Here is a 15,928-nt window from a genome sequence, read left to right as displayed (position 1 = left end):
TCGAACAAACAGAATGGGATACCTATTTTAATTGGTATGGAGAAGCTTCCAAAAGGTCTCGAGATGCCAAAATAGCCTCGTTGAAAAATTCATAGCAAAAGGCTATGAAAAATTAAAGACAGAAAAATTAAAGACATAGAGGTCTCTACAACAAAAGACACACTGATATAACTCCTACTGCTCCCCTCTACCCTCCTTTACCTCAGGACTCATGTTCTACTAACTCTCTATCTGAACTACCTTTCCACTCTGAAGAGACTCTTATAAAATTACCTTTTAAAATAAAACCACTCAAGGCTGCAGGAGATCCTCCTGAGGCATCTTTCACGCCTTGATCAAAAACCAAATCGGACTAAGGTCCCTAGTTAAAGAATTTTCTAAACTCAAGGAGGAATCCCAAAAGTTTTCTGAAGAATTTAGAGTCCTTATCAGGGCCTATGACACCAGGCCACCAGATCTTTATCAGCTTGGGCACATGCTGGTGGGACCAGATGAAGCCCCCAAATGGATGTGAGAACAGCACACCCCAAGGAAGATATTTGAGATCTCCACCACTGTCCCATTATGGACCAGAAAAAAAAAAAAAAAGCAAAATAGCATCCAGTCTTTTTAAAAGCCATTCCTGGAGTCTTCGCTGCCTGCATCCACTGGTCTATGATTCAAACATGCAAAACAAGATGAATCTAACAGACTCTAAGACCCATCGCAAGCTCTCTTCCTACGGCATTCCAGGTTGCACACAATAAATGAAGCCACCCAACCTGCTCTAGCTGCCATATTTGTTAATGGATTATCTTCTGTGAGTAGTGGATTGATAAAAAGACATAAATAGGATGGGCAGCCACTGATCGGACTGAACTCATGTCTCTAACTCGTGAGGACTTTGAAACAAGACCAAAATCAAAAGTCCAAGGAGTTATTAGCCTTACAGTTACAAAAGCTACAAGCTAATACCTGGGCCTGCCTCCTCCATTGCACCCTCTTAGGAGTCCATCTTCAAAACAATGGACCAGGGGTCAATGTCTCATTTTTAATCTACTACGACACTGGGGGGAAAAGCCTTATGCAAATCCTTCATCATCAACTCAAATGCCTCCCGATCTGCCCCCAAATGGCCTCTCCCAGAGTTGACAGGACTCTGAGGGATCCTCTGGTAAAGTGCTACTACTAATCCCCTTAAACAGCCAAGGGGAAACGAAAAGTAAAATCAATGGAAAACCTTGCCAGATTCTGGTAGATACAGGAGCATCATTCTCTATCTTAAACCTGCTCTCATAGAACAAAAAAAAAGTTGTGAAAAAGAAGTTTCTGTAGTGAGGGTATCTAATGAAATTCAGAGTTTCTATCTCAACCTGCAGTACAGATGACTCTGGGACCTTTGACTGTAAAAGCTTTTTCTAATTTTTGTTTGTTTTGTTTTTGTTTGTTTTTTGGCTATGTGACACAGCACCACTCAACCTGTTAGGTAGAGATCTCCTTTCTAAACTGAAAGGGCTAATACTTTTTGCCTCCAATGGGGACCTCATCTTAGAATTTCCTGACCAACCTGAACTGATCTTTTAGGTCCCTTACAATTTGTCCTTCATGTAGAAGAGAAATAACTCCAGTAAAAGATCCCTGATTTATCTAAGGTTCCTGAAGATCTGTGGGCTACTTCTAACACTGACATTGGGAGAACAAAGTATAGAGCTGATAAAAATTCAGACAGACAGAACTGAACCTCTTCCCAAACTGGCTCAATATCCACAAAAGCCTGAGGCCATGCAAGACCTCATAGCAACAGACCTAATCACTCTGGGACTAATCATTCCTTGGACCAGCCCCTGCAACTGCCAGACTGGAAACCTGATGGGCAAGGATGTCAAATTGTCCAGGACTTGAGAGCTATTAATAAGATAGTCATTCCCCATTTCCCAGTTGCTCCGAACCTGAACAACCTTTTGTCACAAGTTCTACCGGACTCCAGATGGTTTACTGCAATGGACCTATGTTCAAGCCTTCTTCAGCACCACTGGAGACCCCAACAGCCAACCTCTGTTTGCCTTGATTTGGAATAATCAATAGTGTACCTGGACGGTCATGTCTCATGGGTTCACTGAGGCCCCTTCTTATTTCTCCCAAGTGCTCCACCAAGGTTTAAGTCCCCCCGCTAGTCCTCTAGGAAACTGAGCTTTCTATAGTATGTAGATGACCTCTTTCTATGCTCCGTTACCAAATAGGTGTCCTTCAAAGATTCCATTTATTTGCCGCAAGAGCCAAAAAAGGACATAAAGCTCAAAGGAAAAATTCCAATTATCTCTAGATACTGTTCATTACCTAGGCCATAATCTAGGTGCTAACAGAACCCAGCTATCTCCAAAACAGAATTAAGCTAATCCAACAATGTCCTAGGCCCACAACTAAGCACCACTTGCATGGATTCCTAGGCCTAGCTGGCTACTGCAGACTCTGGCTCCTAATTTTCAAGTGCCTTCCTCAGTCTATGAACTTACTGAAATTTCAGTCCTTGAATCCTTCCTTGGACAAATAAACACAAGTAGGCTTTAATAAGACTAAGAGAAGCTGGGCAAGAGCTGCATGCCCCAGGGCTACCTAACTGTTCAAAACCTTTACCCTATTTGTGCTTGAAAGAGATAACCAAGCCCTGGGAATAATCACTCAAGAACATGGCAGTGAACACAGACCTACTGCTTCCCAGAGCATCCAACTTGATTCAGTTACCTGTGCCCACGCCAACTGTCTTAAAGCTGCAGGGGTGTCTGGGTGGCTCAGTCAGTTGAGCATCCAACTCTTGGTATCAGCTCAGATTATGATTTTGTGGTTCGTGAGATCAAGCCCCTGCATTGGACTCTGTGCTGGCAGTGCGGAGCCTACTTGGGATTCTCTCTCTCCCTCTGTCTCTGCCCCTCCCCCACTTGTGCTCTGTCTTGAAATAAACTTAAAAAAAAAGTGGGGTGCCTGGGTGGCTCACTGCTCAGGTCATGATTTTGCAGTCCGTGAGTTCAAGCCCCATGTCGGGCTCTGTGCTGACAGCTCAGAACCTGGAGCCTGCTTCAGATTCTGTCTCCCTCTCTCTTTGCCCCTCCCCCACTCGCACTCTGTCTCTCTCTCAAAATTAAAAAAAAAAAAAAAAAAAAAACATAAAAAATTAAAAAAAAAAAAGCTACAGCTGCAAAATTAGCAGAAGCCTCCATAGATTTAACCCTAGGTAATGACATTTATTTACAAATTCCACAACCTATGGAGTTTGTAAATAGCTCCAAAACCTTTTAAGTTGTAAGAAGCCCCCAAAGTCTTCTTAATTCTGAATTGACTCAATATTTCTCCACAAGCAGACTAACTTCCTGTGAGAGCCTTCTGATTTTGCTACCCAACCTGCATCTTAAATGTCACAGTGTTCTTAATCCTGCCATGTTACTACCCCTACCTCACGAGGGTGAGCCTGACAACTGTGAGGCAGTAACACTCCATTTTGTGACACGTCCTAATTTATGACCTACCCTTTGACTAATCCTGATCTAATGTTTGTTGATGGGTCATCCTGTAAAAAAAAAAAAAAAAAAAAAAAAAAAAGGGAACTTCCAGGCTGGTTACGCCACTACCCAATACAAACTACATGAGAGGAGAAATCTCCAACAAGCTAAATCAGTCCAACAAACAGAGCTCTGTGCCCTCACCCGAGCACACCATTTATCAAAAGACAAACTGTTAAGATGCATACTAACAGCCGCTATGCCTTTGGTGTTGTCCATGATTTGGGATGTTAGGGAAACAAAGTTGTCTTCTTATGTCCACTGGGACCACAGTCAAACATGGACAACAAATAAAAATCTTTATTACTGCTATTCTCTTACCTTCTCAAATTTGTCATCAAAATTGAGGCCCATGCTAAAAACCTGAACCTGGTATCAGAGAAATGCCCTAGCTGACTTTCATGGAAAGGCAAACAACAGAATCTATAACAGTTGGGGCACATGTGGATGAGGTCCCTTTTGCTTCTGCAAAAAACACGACCCCTTATTGCCAGATTTTTGCCATCCTAATGTCCTATAACATGGCAAGAGTCTGCTTTTGAATCAGAGAAATTAACACGAGCAAACAATGGGTTGTAAATTCAACGAACAGTTGGGGTGATAGGAAAACCAAGATGGCTACTTAGTCTTCTTTATTCCCTGGCATAACCCATTTTTCAGTTTTTGCATTCTTTCACCCACCATGGTCAACCAAGATGACTCTAATTATGAATTGATATTGGTGGGGAGACTTCTATCAAGTTGTGAGAACAGTTTACCATCAATGCCTGATCTACCAGGTCCAAAATCCTGGAAAAACTATTTTTATTCCCAGACACCTCAAACCTCCTCCCTCTGGACACTTTGAGCACCTGCAGCTGGACTTCATCCAACTACCATTTAGTAGGGATTACCAATATATTCTTGTTTTTTGTACCAGTATGTTCTAGGTTTCCTAGATGGAGCCATCCCCTTGCTGTAAGGCTGATGCCCTCGCAGTTACAAAGAAATTGTTAGAAAACATGTTCCCCACTTGGGGTATACATTCCACGGTCTCCATTGATTAAGGCACCCACTTCACTGGGCAGATCATACTAGCCTTAACAGAAACCTTGCAAACTTCTTTGAATTTTATCACTGTCCCTATCACCTTTATCAGTCAGGCAGGGTTGACAAAACTAATGGGATCCTCAAACTTAAAATTTCTAAACTTGCTAAAACTGCTGAACTCCCTTGGCTTAAGGTACTGCCTTTGGTCCTGCTGACTCTCACAGTACCAGCTTTGGGAAACATAAACTTGTATCACGTGAGACAGTCAGCAGCAGACCAGTATGTACTGGTATACAGTTTTCTGCTGAGTCCTTGGTTAACTCATCCTAATATAACCGTCTACTGTAAGTCTCTAATGTCTTATGCTAAAGCCTATCATCAATAGGTTTAAAAAGCTTTCCTGGATCCCAGTTCAAAAAATCCTGTTGGTCATAGTCTGGAGCATGGTGACTGAGTGTTCTGGAAAGGTCATCGGAGGAAGACAACTCTCCAACCCTGTTGGAAGGGACCTTACCAAGGCTCCTGACCATTGACACTGCCGTGAAAACAGAAAGCACTGAATCCTGGGCATGCATGTCACAGCAAGAGAAGACTCCATACAATATCTGATCCTGTACAGATTCTGTAAACTTCTGAATCAAACCAATGAAGAAAAGGAGCTGACATCACTGTATACTACTTCTACCCAAGATTCCAGATCAAGACTTCATACTTCAACTAAACATGAACCCCCCCCCTTTCTTTTCCTTCTCTTCTTCTCTTTTCCTTCTCTCTTTTTCCTTTCCTTTGGCATTGAACAGGAAAGTAGCACCGTTATCTGTATGTCCCTAGCCATTGCTAAGGGCTGGGCAACCTTTTAGCCTGATGGATTTTGTCATCAAAAACTCTGACCTGTCCATGATGCTAGAGAGCCCCTGCTCCTCTCTCTCTGTGACCAGTTTTTCTTCTATCCCCCGTATCACCACGAACTATAATCAACCTCCCTTAGAAGTCAGAGTCTGACTTTTACAGCCAGGATATCCAGTGCCTTGATTTTACCTTTCTACAGTAACAACTAGACTTCCCAGTCAGACACAAATACCTACGCAAATCAACACATTTGCATTTCCACATTCTTATGATTATCTCAATCATATCTGCCCCCAATCATGAAAAGACCTCAACAGCAGTACCCATCTTTGCAAGGAATTTGGAACACCTTTATTTCAGGCAAGGAGATTTACTTCCCGAGTGCACCGAAAACCTAACTGACCCCTGGCTTGAACTGAACTGCGACAATCCCTCCCAGTGAATCCATTTACAGTGCCGCCTTAGTAGAAGTGGCCTGTGCCCCAGAAGGATTTTTTTTTTATCTGTGGTTATTATTCTCCTTAAGCCTGTGAATGCCTAGACAGTTGGTGCAAAACCAGGCAATGCCTCTCAGGTTATCCAGCTGTGACCCTAACTGTTCACAAACAAACTAAGACACTTCACAGGTCAAGTCCCTGAATATATGCTGCCAAGTTGGAAAGGATCTAGCAGGAGGCTTCATGATTTAGGATTCACTTCCTTTGGCAGGTCTCTACCTTCCTAGTCAGGAATGTGTACACATGAGGCCGTGATCAGGAATTTCTCCTTAACTCCTGAAAGTATTACAGAATCTGCTGCAAAAGTGACAGGTGCCCAGCAAAAATCCTCAGACTCTGTGGGGTGCCTGGGTGGCTCAGTCGGTTAAGCATCTGACTTCGGCTCAGGTCACGATCTCGAGGTTCATGAGTTCGAGCCCCGCATCAGGCTCTGTGCTGATAGCTCAGAGCCTAAAGCCTGCTTCAGATTCTGTATTTCCCTCTTTCTCTGCCCCTCCCCCACTCTCAGCCTCTCTCTCTCTCTCTCTCTCTCTCTCTCTCTCTCTCTCAAAAATAAACAAACATTAAAAAATTAAAAACAAAAAACCCCCCAAAATCCTCAGACTCTGTGGCCAAGGTTGCTCTTGATAACAGGGTAGCCCTCGATCCTCTCTTAGCTGAATGAGGAGGTGCCTCTGCTGTGGCCAATTCCACTGGCTGCAACTGGATGACACTTCAGGGGAAGCTGAACTCAGCTACATGAGGTTAGCAAATGAGCCACCTGGCTTAAGGCAGTGACTCCCTCAACAGGATCTTCTTGGGGCTTATTTGATTTTGATTGATTTGGGTCTTAGGGACCATGGCTCCACTGCAGACGTGGGGAGTCATCCTGCTTAAACTAATCATAGCGGTCACCCTGGTGTTCTGTGTTCTCTCAAGGGTTTTAAATGCATGTTTGTAGCCGCTAACCACCAAGGGAATGACCTCCCTAACACTGAGATATCAGAAAAGGAACAAAGACAATGATCGATCTAAAAAGAAAGGCGAACCTGAAGTCGTGACCTATCAACACCACAGAGATTCAGCAAAAATGTCATGACCTGTGATTACTGCACAAAGGATCGAGCAAAAACTGAGGACTTGACAGTGTTAGATGGGAGTGGGGCTAGTGCCTTAAATTTTGATCACATCTCGCAGTCAAGCTGAGTGTCTGATCAAAGGGGGAGAAAGAGAAAGAAAGAAAGAAAGAAAGAAAGAAAGAAAGAAAGAAAGAAAGAAAGAAAGAAAGAAAGAAAGAAAGAAAGAAAGGAAGGAAGGAAGGAAGGAAGGAAGGAAGGAAGGAAGGAAGGAAGGAAGGAAGGAAGGAAGGAAGGAAGGAAAGAAAGAAAAGAAAAAGAAAGAAAAGAAAGAAAAAAAAAAAAAGACAACAGGTCCCAGATGGAGTCACTTGTTGCTAAGCCCATGTCGCCAAACCAAAACATAATACCTAACTTAATTAGTTTTGACCTCTTCTAGGAGTGGACTCTTAACCCGGTTGATCTGGAAATACCCTGGTCAGCACTACCCGCCTAATAGATCCCTGCAGTCCCCTAAAGGAAGGTGACCTTGCCTCAAACAATCCACTCTGCGCCAGTAAACTTTTCCCACCTCCTTCTGCCTACAAAAGTCTTTCATTTTGTACTGCTCTTTGGAGTTCCTTTCTATCTGCTAGATGAGATGTTGCCCAATCCATGAATCACCGAATAAAGCCAATAACATCTTTGAGACCAATTTTGTTTTTAGACAAGATGGAAGAGCTACTTTTTATTAAAACCTTCCTAGGTGCCAGGAATTGGTCTAAGTATTTGCAAATGTCATTTCATTTAACCCTCTAACAAACCTAGAAAGTAGGTGCTCTTATTATCCTCCTTTTTCAGATGAAGAAACTGAAGCCCACAGCAAATCTGAAATGTTCAGGTATCCCATGGCTACCAAAGAGCAGAATAGATTAGAATGTAGCCCGTCTTTCCCCAGAGGTTATGGCCATTTATGCTACCCACAATAAACACTAAACTTCGGATACTTCAGATGTGCCATACATACACGCAGGAAAATTTTCTGAGCAATGGCCACACAGAAAAAGGGGAGTAAAAGGAAACAACACTTTGAAGGACAGTTACAAAAGTGACCCTGGCTGTCACTGGATCCCACTATGAAATGTCATGCTCCACAGAAGGCCACAGCAAGGGTAGGGGTAGGATATAAAGTACATATATATACATATACGTACAAGTACGTGATATAAAGTACATATATATACATGTACATGTACGTACAAGTATGTGATATAAAGTAGAGTATATCAGCAATTGCTCCAACATAGGGAAATGAAGTGTTAGGAGCTAAAGAATTTCCAATAGCATTATATTTTCCTATAAGAATTTCAGAATAAAGTGGATAATAAAAATATTAAAAATAATATTAAAATATAAAATAAAAATAAAAATATTAAAAATAATAGTGAATCAGTTGATCACAACAGACAAACCAAACCTAAAATATCAATGTGCAAAATCCTGAACAGCAGATTAAGATAAAAACCAAAAGTTTTAAAACCAGCATTACAGGGGCACCTGGGTGGCTCAGTCTGGTTAAGCACCTGATTCTTGGTTTCCACTCAGGTCATGATCTCACCGTTCGTGGGTCTGAGTCCCACATCTGGCAGCATGAAGCCTGCTTTGGATTTTCTCTCTCCCTCTCTCTCTGCTCCACCTGTGATCTCTCCTTCTCTCAAAATAAACCTAAAAAAATACTAAAACCACCATTTAACACATGGATGACAAAGCACAAAACTGACATGTGGTAAGTAGAAAATCAAAATAAATTGCAACCAGTTCACAATGGCTAACAAAATCGGGTGATGGAAACTGAACTGATTCAAACACAGCAACAAGGCTTTCCCCCAGTGTGCAGAGCATGGGTACCTCACTACATCTGCATTATAACCAGTGGCAAAAGGTAAAAAGCAAAATTTACTGCCTGCTCAAGCTGGGCCTGCGGCAACAGCAACAGCATCTGGGAACTTGCTAGAAAGGCAGAATCTCTGGCCTTGCCTCTCAGGCTACCGGTCAGACACTACGTCTGAACAAAATCCCCAGATGAATGGAATGGTGTTAAGATTTGAGACGCCTTGGAGAAGGGGCTGAAGGCCAACGGGAGAGGAAGGGCTCCTCCCTCTGAATATTCTGAGACTGCTTCTGTCTGTACCATCAAAAGTCTCCTGAGAGGCAGTCTCTGAAATGTGAAGGCCAAGCAGCCAGGAAGATCAAGCCCTGAGCCTTTCCCTGAGCATGTGAACGGATCTGAGGGGGAAAGGCCAGGAAAATCAGCCCAGGATACTTTGGGAATAGTTGACAAATGTTAAGGAGGGGGAAGGTGAGAAGTCATGCTATGTACAATGGGGCTATGCCTGCACGGCCAGCTGACCTGACCCAGGGAGGCCTCAGGAAGAAATCTCCAGCTTGAGGCCCTGAAGGTGAGCAGGATTTATGTGAACGGTGCTCTCTTTTGGTAGATTCAGGCCTAAACTTTCACAAAATATGGAGGTATCTGCTAGCAAAATGAATGATTAGGGCCCTAAATCAAAGAAGAGAAAAGAAAAGTAAGATATTTAGATCCAGCCAATGGTGTCAGTACAGCCCTGATTTTACAGATTGGAAGCAATATTCCACAGTGAGTTAAGAAAGAAATAAAAGAGGATTTTAATGACCTCCACTTTGACCTTAGTCTGTACTTTCTAACTAATTAAGTTCTTTCCAGCTTCTCTCTTAACTCAGACAAAGGGCCTCAAGGGCAAAGCATCCTGTGATGGGAACCCAAACTACCCCCTCAGGCATAAGGACTGCCCCCAGCCCAGAAGACCCGGCAAGACTGGCCCCAAGACAATGATGACATGACCTGACCTTCACTGCCCACCTGCATGTACACACCGACCTGTGTCTCACATCTTCCTTATATAAACCTATGAGTATTTTCAGCACCTTGGAGACGGTCTTTGAGATGCAAGTCCGTGGTCTTCCCACTGCTGGCCTCACTGAAATAAATTTCCTTCTGGTTTCACCACTACTGGTCTCTCTGCCTATGGATTTTGTCAGGAGTAGCTGAACCTGGTCTGTTCGGGCCCCCCGGAGCCAGGTGCTGTCGCACCCCTGCACCCCAGGGCTATAGTTCTGGTGAAGCAGGCAGGAGCTGTACTTCTGATTTGTCCAGCCCCATTGAGACTCCCAGGGACAGAGCAGTTGGCCACAGCAGTGCACCAGGGCTCACTGGTCCCTTTCCTGAGCTAGTGGATGTGACAGATGTCCCTGGCAGGGATAACAGAAAGTATTTGCAGCTGCCAAAACCAGTTTCATTTTGAGGACTTTCTTGCTTTTCCTGGAGTGGCATCAGCTGCCTTATTAACAGCGTTTGGTGAAACATAAACAAATTAGTAGTAGAGGGCCCCCAAAGATTTGACTCCTGGTAAGTCCCCCTCCCATGATGTTGGCTTCTTTTGAACCATATGTTTCAGGTTTTTATAACCTATTAGCTCAGGCTGTGGCAGGGGCCACTGTAATTTGTGAAGGTACCATTGGAAAAAGGAATGGATGAGAGGTAAACAGGAAGCAAGGGTACGCATTTGGGAGAGATCTCTGTTGGAGTTTCTGTGTAATGTATGTGTACAAGATGGGGAATGCTAACTCTATCCCCTCCCAAAGCTCCTCCCTAGGGAGAATACTGGCTGACTGGGCTCCTTTTAGTTGTAAACCTAGGACTAAGAAGTAAATGAATTTTCACTGTAACACCACCTAGCATATGTAGAGGTTAAGCTCAGAGGAAAGATGACAACTGAATGGCTCTTGGATTCCTTCCTCACATTCAGTTGCCTCCAAGGGGGTTTCGGTTTGGACCTCCTAGCTTGTCTAGGAAACCATGTGGTTCAGTCAGTGAATTGCCCCCGCCCCCACTTTGGGGTAAGCACGAATGCTAACAGAGGTACTCTGGGCTTCATGTAGTTGTAGTTTTGTTTCTTCTGTGTTCTTTCTGAACTTTTGCCTAGGAAGATGGAAAATATTCCTTCTGTTCCCAAAGGAAGTCCATTAGGACATATTGTGAATAAATGGAGCAACCTGAGAAAAAGGCTGTCACGCAGGAGGGAGAGAAAGGACGTGGAGATCAAGGAATGTTAGTCCGAACTTGAAATTCACCTCGGCCTTGCCCGTGGCACCCGTACACGTCTGCCTCTACGTCCCCCTGCTGTTTCTGCAGCATCACCCGTGCAGCTCGTGCGGCTGGCTCTTCTTACACCATCCTCGGTCCCTCTGGTGCCCCTGGCTCCTGCTCCTCCCCCCCCTCAGTATCGAGGAGCAAAAAGCACCCCAGGCTGTTGAGCTGCCTCCTTGTGAGGTTCAAATGGAAGCACCTCCCAAGTCAACATGAAGGGGTCCAGGGGGCTCCCCTGGACTTAAACTGCCCACTTCAAATTTCCCCACAGGAGCCCCAGGTAAAACTGACAGTAGGGAACAAACTGGTTGACCTTTTAGTGGTCAGGGGTGCAACATATTCGGTACTAAAGCTAATTCAAGGTTGTCGGTTTAATGAAAATAGACACATCTTTAGCGTTACCAGCATTTAATATAAACTTTTTATCCTACCAAGGTGTACTAAAGGTCACATAAGTTCATGTTATCTCTGTTGCAATTTGTCAGCAAAAAGAGGACTTAAAATGATGGTTAATTTGATCTGTCTCATGAAGGTTTCATGGGTAATTGTTAAGAGCAAGTAGGTTAAATTAAAAAAAAAAAGTATACAGCTTTTAGAACCTTTGGTAACCTAAATCTTTGAAGTTTCGCTAGGCTAAATGATATATTGGTTTGAATCCACTGGATGTCTTTTCCAAACAAGATAAAACACTGAAACAGTTACAAAACATACATTTATCAGCTTTTGGTTTCTTACTGCAGAGAAACTGAAGATAAATTTGGGTCTGGGGGCGCCTGGGTGACTCAGTCGGCTGAGTGTCTGACTTTGGCTTGGGTCATGATCTCACGGTTTGTGGGTTCCAGCCCCACGCTGGGCTCTGTGCTGACAGCTCAGAGTCTGGAGCCTGCTTCGGATTCTGTGTCTCCCTCTCTCTCTGCCCCTCCCCCACTCATGCTCTGTCTCTCTCTCAAAAAAAAAAAAAATTAAAAAAAATTTTGGGTCTGCTAGTAAAGAATTTTATGCTTAGTCACAAGATTGTATTATGGAAAAACACATGTTTCTAGAAATTATGAAATGTTTCATAAGTTTCCAATCTGAAGAATTCTGATGTAATAGTTCACAACTGCTTACTACCTAGTTTTTACTAGAAATTAAGATTTCTAAGCATTACAAATTCTGATAAATGTAATTGAGACTGTTAGAAGTAAGGGCAGCAACTCTGTATGCCAGGAAAATATGATGTATTTTTGATAAGAAAGGTACAAAGAATGAGAACTACATTTTTGTTGAGGAAAAAGAAAGTAATTTTGTCCTACAATGGAAATGGTTATTTAGAAAAGGCTTAGGACAAAATCTGAATGAAAAACAAAGCTGTAGGATGTTTGTGAAGGGGAATCTTTGGAAAAGAATTTTATGCATGGTCAGGACTAAGACAGGAATGAGTTTTAAAAGTACACCTGTGTAAGAGTGTGTAAGAGCCTATCTGTTAAAAAGATAAAGTTTTCTTGGATTTGTAAGTCAGCTCTTATAAAAGATTGTAAATGAAGCTGTTGTTTTTTTCCTTTAAGTTTATTTATTTATTTATTCTGAGAGAGAGGGAGGGAGGGAGGCAGGGAGGGAGGGAGAGGGAAGGAGGGGCAGAGAGAGAGAGGGAGAGAGAATCCCAAGCAGGCCCCAAGCTGTCAGCCCGACGTGGGTCTTGAACTCATGAACCATGAGATCATGACCTGAGCCAAAAACCAAGAGTCAGACGCTTAACTGACTGAGCCATCCAGGCGCGTCTGTTTTCCTTCTTAATCTCAGAAAAACAAAGTTTCTATATTTTTTCCTTTTAGGTCTTTGAATACTTAAAGATTCTCAATATTAAAGGAGCTAAGTTTTGCGAATAGCTATATCACCTTTCTATTGCCACCTTGGTTAAACAGATAACTCAATATTGTTTTATAATGACCTGTAATCCTATTTTGGTATGTGCTTTAAAACTTTGAGATTTTTAAGAAACTTCCCAAGATTCAAATTCTAACCAAAATCTTTTTGACTAATTAGGCTTGTTAAGTGACATGGTATGTTAAGTCAGATGGGAACCACTGTCAAACAAATGATACACTTTCTTAGGTTATATCGTATGGGTAAATGCTATAACTGTTTTAGAAATTATATGAAATCCCTAAGTTTCAGTATACCCAGGTATAAGGTCATTATTTGACATTTCTAATTACTGAAATGTTGTCACAGAAATAACTGGATTTCCTTGCCAACTGCATTATAATGAACTCTGATCAGATCTTTAACCATGTCCATTTTTGAGTCTTTTGGAATTTACAGGTACTGTTCTGAAGGCCTTGCAATGTGTATTTCATCTTTTAGGAGATTCATGGAGAAGACTTTTGACAAATACAGGTTTCTGGTATCTTTAACATCCTAAAACTGTAAGAATTTCTGGAACTGATGGAAAAACTGCATTCAAACAAAAGAAATTAGTAACATGGGATTGAATGAATTGAGGAAATTGATTATAGTTTTTTTATTCTTACTTGAAACACTGCCAGTTCTCTAATGTTTGCTCTTCCAGATTTAAGAAAACTTTCTCTTAAGATATCTATAACTTGTAGAAATATAAAGTATTCTTTTGTGAACAAACTGGAGCATTCATCTTTTCTCCCTACTTGATCCCTCCAGAATTCAAAACCTCTCAGTAAGTGTTCTTTCTTTCATGGCAGTTATAATTATTTGCATAAGTTCAAGAAGAATCTGTTCTCCTTGTAATAAGACACCACTGGAAACATTGGTTATATTACACCAAGTCTTTGACTGGAATGTCATATTTGACAGAGACATGCATAGACTTAGATATGACCAGACAGCTTTGAGGAACTAAGGTGGACTTTGTGAAGCCAACAAAGCCCCTTGGGAATGCTGGCATGATTCCTTGCTGACAGAGTTCCCAGCTGCCTTACCAGGTGAGTAAAGAATGTCACTTCCTGGCAGGTGCAGAAACCTCAGGATATTTGGGGGAACTCAAGAAGAATTCACCCAAATCTACAGGTTCTGCAGGCAAATCCGATGGCAAGTATTTGGCTTGGCTTCTGGTCTTGAGAGGCTATTAAAAGTTCAATCTGAAATTCCTTACAAAAAGTTCCAGCAAAGTAGATTTGTAAGAACTTATAATGGTCAATCACTATTCTTGCTGTGCTTATATAAATACTTAGGTCAGCTTTATTAAAACTGGACTTGCTTTACAAACAAATTAGTCTTCATTTGGCTATCTTTGATGTAGATGAGGTGATTTTAGAGAGAAATATTGTGTTTCAATAACATACCTTTGTAGATGTTAGATTCTAGTTTGGCTGTCTTTGAATGTTTGTTGTTTGCCTAAGCTAGACAACTCGAAGTAAACTTCAGGGAAAGTGCCACAACAGCTCATGTATAGATAGTCTTTATGCTTTTACTCTGTGGGGATAATAAAAAGATCCCCGTAGGCATATGATTATTTCAACAGCCAGACAATGAGATGGATTCCCCAACAACTGTGTAACTCAACTATTACCCTGACCGATTCTATGTGGCTGGGATGGCAAAATAGCTCCTCAAAAGCCAGAGCATACCCTACTCCCTGTGGTTAACTACAGACTTGTGGAAGTAAGGCACTCCCTTCCTTATGATGGGACTGGACAATGCACTTGTGGATGCTCGTATCTCCCAGAATGTCTGCTACTTACCAGTGATTGCTCATAATTGGGATACTGTTAAAGGTAGATATTGGGCAAAGAGGGCTTATTGATTACTTTATCCCTTAGCCATATGTATGTGTCCTAGAAGTCACTTTTGTCGATGTAGAACTACAAGTAGAGGTTTAGCCAAGCACACAGTGGCCATCTTTAATCAAACTCGGCACAATGTCACCCTCCTAAATGATAAAACCACAAATTCAAAAAGTAGTCCTTCAAAACCAGATGGCCCTTGATATTCTGACTTCAGCCCAAGGAGGAACCTGTGCTCTTATTAAAACAGAATGTTGTAGGGGCGCCTGGGTGGCGCAGTCGGTTAAGCGGCCGACTTCAGCCAGGTCACGATCTCGCGGTCCGTGAGTTTGAGCCCCGCGTCGGGCTCTGTGCTGACAGCTCGGAGCCTGGAGCCTGTTTCCGATTCTGTGTCTCCCTCTCTCTCTGCCCCTCCCCCGTTCATGCTCTGTCTCTCTCTGTCCCAAAAATAAATTAAAAACGTTGAAAAAAAAATTAAAAAAAAAAAAACCAGAATGTTGTATATATATTCCAAATTGCTCAAAGAATGTGTCTGAAGCCATGAAAGATTTAAATAAACACATAATTGCTGTAGATGCTCTGACTCTAGATCCTTTTGGCAGCCAACTAACTTTAAATCTTTCCAAATGGTAATATACCCTGCTATAAGCACTGCTAGACTTCGTGTCCTTTTTCTTTTTGGTTGTTGTTTGACTTTTTGTATTTGTCAAGCAGGAGCCTGGGCTATCCATACCAGCATGGAGGTACCTTATTATGTATTTCAGGAGAGACTCAGGAAGCAAAATTCTCCCACCCTGTCAAAGTCTTCCATTCCAAAATCCCTAGGTCATTCTCTGGTCATCAGGAAGTAGCTACAGAAGAAAGGACCACTGTCCCTTTTCCCTCCATAGAAATGGAATGGTGCTTTGACAGTGGGGATCTGAAAGAGGATTTTACCTCCATTTTGACCTATCTTTAAAACAAGATAATGATCAACTTGATCTTTACTGCCTACTGGCATGTACCCACCAACCTGTGTCCCACATTTTTCTTACATAAACCTAGAAGTATTCTCAGCACT

At 42.3% G+C, this 15,928-nt stretch overlaps 1 protein-coding gene and 1 long non-coding RNA gene across 12 annotated transcripts in view; one reads left to right on the top strand and one right to left on the bottom strand.

Moving 5' to 3' along the window:
• LOC131483461 (uncharacterized) overlaps window positions 1-9,991 on the top strand; it is a 124,492-nt gene extending 114,501 nt beyond the window's left edge. For all 5 annotated transcript variants that reach the window (XR_009247695.1, XR_009247694.1, XR_009247697.1 and 2 more), the window contains one exon: window positions 9,686-9,991. This is a non-coding gene — a long non-coding RNA (uncharacterized LOC131483461). The remainder of the gene's footprint in view (window positions 1-9,685) is intronic.
• The window catches only part of MPP7 (MAGUK p55 scaffold protein 7), a 301,509-nt gene that overhangs the window by 36,983 nt on the left and 248,598 nt on the right, over window positions 1-15,928 (bottom strand). The gene's annotated exons all lie outside the window — the stretch shown is intronic.

Source organism: Neofelis nebulosa, chromosome 8 (assembly GCF_028018385.1).
Source record: "Neofelis nebulosa isolate mNeoNeb1 chromosome 8, mNeoNeb1.pri, whole genome shotgun sequence".
Taxonomy (NCBI): domain Eukaryota; kingdom Metazoa; phylum Chordata; class Mammalia; order Carnivora; family Felidae; genus Neofelis; species Neofelis nebulosa.
Note: the sequence above shows the minus strand (reverse complement) of the source record. Positions and strands in the feature narration are given on the sequence as shown.